Source organism: Asterias amurensis, chromosome 5 (assembly GCF_032118995.1).
Source record: "Asterias amurensis chromosome 5, ASM3211899v1".
NCBI classification, from domain to species: domain Eukaryota; kingdom Metazoa; phylum Echinodermata; class Asteroidea; order Forcipulatida; family Asteriidae; genus Asterias; species Asterias amurensis.
In genome coordinates, this window is record NC_092652.1 from 8362693 (window position 1) to 8372471 (window position 9779).

Here is a 9779-nt window from a genome sequence, read left to right on the forward strand (position 1 = left end):
TCTTTCTCAAAAACTATGGCACTTCAGAGGGAGCCGTTTCTTACAGTGTTTTATACCATCAATCTCTCCCCATTACTCGTAATCAAGAAATGTTTTATGATAATAATTATTTTTTATTAATTACCAATAGTGTCCACTGCATGCCTTTAAGTACACGTACTCACTGTGCAGTTGGAAAGATTAGAAGAAAATGAAAGCCTTTACTCAATGTTGTCTGAAAGTTTCTTTTCAACATTGACACATACAGATCAGTCATCCAACATTCTTTGCTGCAAGCATTGTTGAACTTGAAACGAACAAAGAAATCAAAAGTCCATAGATAAAATGTTTAGAATTCCTGTGGCATACAGTGTCAGTAATTCTATTCGGAAACCTACCACTAAACCAATACAGCACCACAGGACAGGAACTATACACTGAAGGTAATGAGATACCAGGAAAAGAATGTTCAACCACAGTTCGCGATAATTGGAACAGGCACCTTTTGGCAAAACGAAATGTGACCTAAGGTTTCAAGTTACAATCTTTTTCGTTTCATTGCTAGAATCAAAGTAAATTTAAAGTTCGTTGTGACAATATCATTTTGTTTATTCCATTTCATTTGCAAATGTGCTGTACTGAACAAATCCAGTGAATCGGTGAACACAGATTAAAGCTCAAGGTCCCCGTTTTGGTCGACTGGACCAGAAAATTTAGACTTCACATTTTCATTTCATTTGCAAAGGTTTTGTACGAAACAACAAATCCACCAGAGATAAGTGGTACGCCCCTAGTTAATTAAAAACTAAAATATTGAATTATTTGTCAGCCATGTACAAACAACAGCGCGTGTAGCATGCATTATGTACATGTATATTGTATATAACAATAAGATTTTGTTGTACACGTATATGTTTTCTCGTTTATGAAACAGGATCTATCAACCTCCGCCAAGGAAAAAGAGGGGATTTCCTTTTGCAGTTCTGTCAATACAACTACAGTAACTGTATATGGGACGTAACGTTAGCTTTGTATGTATCAATGGGATTGGAAGGACGCCAGACCACTTTAAAGACATTGTACACTTACTATTGGTTATTGTCTAAGACCAGTCTTTTCACTTGGTGTATCTCAATATAATTTGCATAAAATAACAAACCTGTGAAAATTTGAGCTCGATTGGTCGTCGTAGTTGCGAGATAACTATGAAAGAAAAAAAAACACCCTTGTCACACGAAGTTGTGTGCTTTCAGATGCTTGATTTCGAGACCTCAAAATACTAAACTTGAGGTCTCGAAATCAAATTTGTGGAAAATGACTTCTTTCTCGTAAACTACCAAGTGAGGTTTTATGCTGATAATTATTTTGAGTAATTACCTATAGTGTCCACTGCTTTAAACAATGCAATGCTCAGCATCCTTTTACATTGTCAAAGATAGTTTAAACTTTGCCAAATAAGTCTTTCAAAGGAACGTTACAGAAATGGTAAGAAACAAAAATCGTGAAGATCACAGATTTACATAAAACTTACACGGTCTAATGATGATGATAGTAGAAAACATCCCCTTGAAATATTTCTGTCTGAAATTTTATATTTGATGAGAAATAAATAATTTAATTTCGCGCTTGGAGTTTACCGCTCAGTGAATGTTTTATTCATTTTTTATTTTGGCATCGATGCAATGCAACATTTTTAATCGGTTTTTCACTGTTCTCTCGTGACCCAGATGGCCGAGCGATCTCAAACTTCCACAGGTTTGTCAGTTTATGTATATTATGGATTACATAAAGTGCTTACACTGCCAGCAACTTTTTTACTAGCAAAACCAATTCTGTAATGTTCCTTTAAATGCGTTACTCATTCTTGGTAAAAGTGTTTTTAAAAATATATAAAAATAAAAAAGTATAACAAAAACATTGCTTATTCTGGTTACTTTGAAGTTCACGCTAAAAACATATTGTTTCTATGAAATGACAATTTTGAGAAAGATACCTAATGGCCTTTATGACAGTACAGCAGATTTTTTTCTCGAAAAACAAAACAAAAATGTAGGCTACCGGTAACCAAAAATAACAAATTGGGGTAATTTTTAAGTGTCGACCTCATACTCGATTAAAACTGACAATATCAGTCTTTGTTCACTCAGCATTGCACACAATAGAATAAAACATGCTACCATTATGTAACCTTTATTCAGAGTTATGGCGGGAAATATTTTGTGAAAAACAAACAATGCGTCAGCCCGCCTATAATTCAATTTCCATGAATGGCGCTCTATCGAGCTCTGCGGTTGCACGTAGCCCAGGTTTGTCATGACGTCATGTATACCAAAACTGCGCAACATCGATTTTAGGGGAAACACCGTTCTGGCAGCCGGTAAAGTTTCTTTTCATGTTTTATCGGCAGCCGTGAACTCTGATGAAATTAACAGATCCGGCCTAGTTATAGATGTTGCAAAGTCATTCATGTGTTTGGAATGATTCCAATTACGGTGATATTTGCTATAGACATATAAATATTACGAAAAATGGAGGAATACAAGGTTATTGTTATTATTATAAGTTTAGAATGTAACCAATGGTGTCTTATAAGTGGACTTGTTCACTGTCGCTGTATAACTGAGGAAACCTATAAGCAAGGGTGCTTGCTGTCTTACATGTGTTTTATTTTTTTCTTAAAGATTACGACAAATAGAAGGTTAAAGGCAGTGGACAACATTGGTAATTACTCAAAGCATAAAACCTCACTTGGTAACGAGTAATGGGGAGAGGTTGGTAGTATAAAACATTGTGAGAAACGGCTCCCTTTGAAGTAATGTAGTTTTCGAGTAAGAAGTAATTTTCCACGAATTTGATTTCGAGCCCTCAGATTTAGAATTTGAGGTCTAGAAAACAAGCATCTGAAAGCACACAACGTGTGGGACAAGGGTGTTTTTTCTTTCATAATTATCTCGCCACTCCGACAACCAATCGACCTCAAATTCTTACAGGTTTGTTATTTTATGCATTATGTTGAGATACACTATGCGAGAAGACTGGTCGTTGACAATTACCAATAGTGTCCACTGTCTGTAAATTGTTAGCCTATTCTTCTTGTTCTTTTTTTCTGATAATATTAAACTAAATAGGCCTCATATAAGTGAACTTATTCACTGTGTTTCAAGATTGTGAGGAAACCTATAAACAAGGGCGCTTGCTATAATGGATGAACCAGAATAATTGTACATCTTGTGTTTTACATGCGTTTTATTAGCTCGTAATGATTACGATACATAGATAAATAGAAGGTTATTATAAACATATTATAACTTCTGGTAATTTATTTATTAAGGACGTCTTACAAATGAACTTGGTCACTGTTGTTCCAAGCATGTGGAAACCTATCAACAGTGGTGCTTGCTACGCCAACCAGAATCATTGCATATGTTATGTTTTATTCCCTTTTGAAAAAAAGCCCAATAGATAATACCATGAAGTCATAACTGCTCTGATTATGTCAACGAAACAGTACCTTATTTCTGAACATGAAACAGTAATTTTCCACATGCAACACACTGGGAAATGAAGTGTGTCAGTGTAAATTATTGGTTTACTCTACATAAACAAAAAATGAGTTTAGTTCAGTTTTGGTTCGCTTGAAGATTGATGTCCTCAAAATAAGCTTGTTAGTATTTATAAATAACACGTGAAGTCATACTCTTGAGTATGATAGAGTACGTCCATGGTACAGTCCTGTTAAATTAGGAACATTTTAACAGTATAATGCTCCACAGCATGGAAGTAAGGTTTGTCAGTGTAAATCATTTACTTACTCTCTACAAAATTCTTGTTGGTTCGCTTGAGGAAGTTTGATGTCCACAAAATAAGCTCGGGTTAAAACCAAAATGCAATAACTTTCTCTCTCGGTTGTGATATAAGTTGTAATGTAATAGTTTTCATATGTGGATGTTACAGGAATAATAGTTTATTATTTAATTTTTACATCGTTACTGTTGTTGTTGTTTTTTGTTGTAGTTTTTTGTCTTTACAATTGGCTGGTTCTGGACAGTTGTAAATAAAATTGCCGCCCCGTGTAGCATGGTCTTTGTAGACAGGATTCTATAAGGTGACAATACACTTGCCATTCCACTCTTTCAAAGAGCCGTCTCTTTAAGCGAAAGGCGGTTACTTTCAACTCAATTTAGATTGAAGTTCATTCCAATTTCACTCAAAAATAGTGACACGGATTGCTTTTCACTCTCACAACAAGAGCGAAACAAACACCACTCGGACTCGCCGAGAGCGTGAATGTTCACACTTTTACATTATAGAGGATATATAAGTTCCCACAAAAAAACTACGCTCTTCACATGTGTGGGTTTTTTTTAGGCTAAGAGTGCTGTTCCATCCATTTCATTGTTTCTAATACCCCTGGTATATAGTTAATCTTGGGTAGCCAAACGTGACCAGACCTTAAATTTCTCATATGCATCATAGAATATTATCTCTCAGAAAACACTACCAAGACGAGATTTGTTTGAGGATGATCGCCAATTTCGCTCAAATTAACCGAGCCTGTTTCAACCTTGTCATTGAAACAATCAGGTTGCAAGGTCTGCTATTGTAAGTCTTCTATTATTTTTTATGTCTTCATGACGGGTATATCGACCGTGAAGAACGAGATGATTATGCGGCTTGTTATGCGGCCATCCACCATTGCGCTGCTGATGACCGAGATGGCCTCCCATTCCGTACCAACCACCTGGACTTGTTTTCTCTGTACAGAGTGATAAACATAATTGCCATCTCGCATTTAAAAGCAAGGCGCCAGACTAGTGCTTCACTTCAAGCCTCGATGTGGCTTTTCACTCCACTTTTATATTTATATATATTTAATTTCTCGGGTATAGATAAAAGTACACTAATGTACATTAATTAGTTTTAAAAGATCTGAATACAAAGGAAGGAAAAGAAACAGGCTGGAGCTAGCCCGAAGGATTGCCTAAAAGAAACACAGTTCCTGTCTAGAGGCTCTCCACTCCAACTAGTCATAATAAAGAGAACAACTATATATTGTAATATCAAAATATAAACAGCAATATTATCAGCAATAAAAAATATAACAAAATTAAAAGGCTAGGCATAAAAATACACCATACAAGGGCAAAGAAAGGTTAACACATTGAGTGTTTACCTATTCCAATGCAATAACAACCACGGGAGATTCCTGGGGATATTGAACCCACCATCACCCAATGTGCTTTTCACATTAAATTTGCTGCACGGGGACTGGTACAAGCAGAGGGTGTTTTATTTGCTATTTCCCGGAATTCTGCCAGAATTTGCAATGAAAGTACATAAGGAAATGCCAACACACATTTTAAGGGAATTTCCCATGAAATTTATTAAGTGCAAAAAGGTCCATAAAAACAGTGGATGCCGTGTTTAGCGTTTGACCCCAACCCAACGTACGCAAAAATTATTCATAATGCTGGTGTTTGTACGTAGCTGACAGATACAGACAGGCCTATTATAAGTCATAGGGCTACTTTAACAGCAAATATTGCTTTTAAAACAGTTTTGTTTTCTTCTGCTTAGCAAAAATAAGCAGACTACCAGTCAAATATTTCACATGTGGAATGGTATTTTGGCTGGTTACTTTTTTCTTGTTGTAATTTTTGTATTTTGTGCTGAAAGGATTTTACGTTTGATGTTTGAACACTCTGTTTTTTCGATCATTGTAGATATACACCATGATAAAACTAACTCAAAACAATTTCAAAGGTTGTAGCGTTTTCATATATTATTGGCAAAAATCTGGAGCGTTTATGTTCACGCGGGAATAATAGCTTGTAATTGGAATACACAACAATGGGAAACGTTGCTATCAGTTACGCTTCTCAGATTCAAAGTCTTGGTGATATTTTTTTTTCCACAACCGCAGTACTTTAGAAGTGAAAAGCTTCTCAAAAATGAATTATACCTATAGAGAGCTAGCTGCCGTACTTCAGTTTTTATCGCCATTTCATTGTCAGAGTCCTTGCCAAACGAATACAGACCCTTGATGTAGCTCTATCAAATGGGTCATTGTGTTATGAGTATCAGTGTTACATGACGAATAGAAACTTGCGCGTCAAAATAATAAAAACATGGGTACAAAATTAAAATAGATAGATATCATCAGAGATTAGAGTCCTTGCTCTATGATACAGAAATTAAATTAAGAGGTTTTAAAAAAAATATATAGCTGCCTAATAAATTATCATAAAACAAAATAATAAAATACTTACTTCAATGGAAATTAACTACTGGGTGATTAATTGACAACGCACTGGTTCCACTTTCTAATAGTGATATGGTGATTCCCTATGCTATGTACGATTGCTCAGTTGTTGTTTCATCCGCATTTCAACGGTGACAGAATTCTCAAGTGTGGCTACTCTGGGTAACAGACGCCGGTTTTATTGTAATTTCGCCGGTCGGCTTCTTGTGTCCTTAATGGTAAACAAACCACGCACACCGAGAGTGACGTAGGTCTACGGATACTAAAGGGGGATCTTTCACGTGTTAATTATAAACCGCAGGGCTAAGGCGAGCGTGCGGACGGTCACGTAGACCAAAACTTTAAACGGAAGTTATTTCTGTATATGTTGTTGTTTTCTTTTCGATTGATTGATGATTTGTTTACATTATTGTCCAATGCGGTAACGATCGCCCAATTGGGGGCCGTAGTAATCAATCGGTGATGATGCGTGCGCAGCGATTGTGTCCGAGTTGTCACTTATTTTTGCTTCATTGATCAAGCGTAACAAGCCACCCCCACCCCACCCCCCCCCCCACACCCTCACGCTAGATATGGATACATTATAACGAATCTGTTATATTTTTATTATTATTAATGAACAATCCCGACGTCATTCCGCAGTATAAGCCACGCCCACGGTTTTCCCGATGCGCTTGGAGATGAGAAACTTCGTCTGATAGCGCCCTCTATTGACTCAAATTCCTTATCTTTTTGTTCCTTTGTTTGGGGGGGGGGGGGGGTGGGGGTTGGGAGGGACACTATAGCTCCATGAGGGACACTCATCACGCACCACTGAACACAAAATCCACAATGACACAGAAATTGCATTTCACGTGTCGTTTTGGGGGTTATCTGTCGCTTCTTTGGTTTTCCCGTCCCTGAATCAAGCTTTTTTTTTTTTTTTTTTTTTTTTTTTTTTTGGGGGGGGGGGGTTGAATGGGTTGTATTTTTGCATTTGAGATTGTCCTTTCAGTGTCATGTTATGGTATGTTATGCTTAAAAGGCATTGGACACTACTGGTAAGCTCAAAATAACCATAAAACGTATTATGAGAAACGGCTCCCTCTGAAGTAATAATTATAGTTTTTGAGAAAGAGGCAATTTCTCGCTCAAATACTTCGGCTGAAGCCTTTTATTATGCATCTGAAAGCACACAAGGTAATGCAACAAGGGTGTTTTGTCAAATACTCTCTTGCAAATTAGATGACCAATTGAGCCCAATTTGTTTACGGGTTAGATGTGTTATGCAATTGGGATACTCCAATTGAGAAGACTGATCTTTCACAATGAATTACCTAATGTAAAGGTAAAGTGTCATACATTTGGTTTTAAAACCGTTCGATTTATTTAATTCTATATTAGCGTAGATATATACAAAATAAAACTAATGTCCGAAAAATTTATTTAAAGACGTGGTCGCGCTGGATGAATAATATTCCTATAATAGTAATCCACGATCTTTGGACCTCGGATTCATATTTTTAGGGGGGCATAACACCACATTCGTTCTAAGTGAAATATTTCTCCACACGTTTTATACTATGAAACGCTGTTGTAGGCTTTCTAAACAAAGACCGTTATCGCCATGTGAATAGGAAATGTATACCTTCCCTCAGGTTATGACTGTTTTACAATTCGATTAAACATCCCGGTCTTCTCAGAACCACATGATTTTCAAAAGAGATTGGAAACATAGTATTTCCGCAAACATCCAACTTCCTTTAATGTTCAGGTTTTAAGCAACACTCTATGATGTCATCGTCATGGACATTATTACAGTCATTCGACTGAAGAAGTAATACTTAAAGGCAGTGGACACTATTGGAAATTACTGTAAATAATTATTAGCATAAAACCTTACTTGGTAATGAGTAATGAGGACAGGTTGATAGTATAAAACATTGTGAGAAACGGCTCCCTCTGAAGTGACGCGGGTTTTCGAGAAAGAAGTAATTTTCCACGACTTTGATTTCGAGACCTCAAGTTTAGAATTTGAGGTTTCGAAATCAAGCATCTGAAAGCACACAACTTCGTGTGACAAGGATGTTTTTTTTTATTGCATAATTATCTCGCAACTTCGATGACCAATATTGAGCTCTTTCACAGGTTTGTTCTTCTATGCATAGGTTGAGATACACCAGGTGAGAATGTCTTTAACATTTACCACTAGTGTCCAGTGTCTTTAAACATACACAAAAATAGAAATTGAACTTGGCGAGCATTTAGTGCGTCATTTACGATATTGAAGAGTAGGCATACGCCACAAACACAGTAGCCTGTGGAGAGGAAAAGAAGTACTTGACCCATGCCATGTGCCAATTTGTTACAAATACTCAACACAAAATTGTCGCCACCTCTTGAAAAAAAATGTTAATCTGCAGAAACAGAAACAGAAACTTTACTTTCTACAAAGTGCACAAATTACTATAGTTTCATTAATTCATGTGAGTAATGGTTATTAGGCCTACATGACTTTGTTGGCTCTTGCTTCCGTGTTTACTCATTCACACATTAATACCGGGAGCGCAAGTCATTATACATTTCGGGCATGGGGCTACAGCTTTTATTTGTCATTGGTCGATCTGACTCATTGTCCGAAGCTGACATAGAGGGCGCACACACCATCCAGCGGGCAAAAAAAAACCGGTATACATTTCCATCCGTGAGAAACAAACCGAGCTGGTTGGCATACACTTCAGGCTTTCTATTTTTCCTTTGCATTTTGTTTCTCATAGTTTTCCAACATCGTATTTCAACCGTGCATAGTTTCAAATGCTACCTGATGCAAGATAACTGTCGATTTTAATTTGTATTTTTTTTTAATAAACCGTAATTCTCAGATTTTTGTCGCACCAAAATATCACTTCAGATTGTCACTGTGAGACTTCAGTCACTATAATACGTTCAGGTATTGGTCTAGCCTGACCATCTGACGTCATTCTCTGAGGCTCGTGAATAACGCCAGCGGACTGGTGTCAGGTGCAATTGTGTCCGCCATGCATTACTGTCCTCTCCGGACACTTTTGCATATGCAATCGTGTCCGGGGCTATGCAAAAGCAAGCGTGCATGCACTGAACCTGATTCAGCATGAATATTCACGTAATTTTTATGATTGAAGCGAATACCCAACGGCCGAACATTTCCCATGTCATTTATTATATAGCTCCATGATGACATGCACTTATACACTCTAAAAACTCACCAGTTGAATCCAACACTTGCATGAGTTCGATGAGTGACTACACTTTGAAAGTGTTGAATCCAGCATTTATATGTTAAATCTAGCATTTAAAAGTATTCAGTCAATAGTTTATGTGCCAGTATAACGTTTAAAAAGCTGATTCAACAATTTCAAGGATTTGTTTTGAGAAATGTTGAATTAACACTTAAATTGTTGAATTAACCCTTTTTGCGTTGGATCAAAACAAAAAATCAATGCTAGATTTAACAAACAAATAGCTAGATCCAACACTTTCAAAGTTTTGTCACTTTCCAAGCTATTTCAGTTTTTAGAGT

General features: G+C 36.7%; 1 protein-coding gene across 2 annotated transcripts in view; it reads right to left on the reverse strand.

The window, feature by feature from the left end:
• The window catches only part of LOC139937765 (normal mucosa of esophagus-specific gene 1 protein-like), a 28573-nt gene extending 22088 nt beyond the window's left edge, over positions 1–6485 (reverse strand). For both annotated transcript variants that reach the window (XR_011786083.1, XM_071933065.1), the window contains exon 1: positions 6249–6485. The gene's annotated coding sequence lies outside the window, so the exon portion shown is untranslated. The remainder of the gene's footprint in view (positions 1–6248) is intronic.
• Between the last annotated feature and the right edge of the window lie 3294 nt (positions 6486–9779).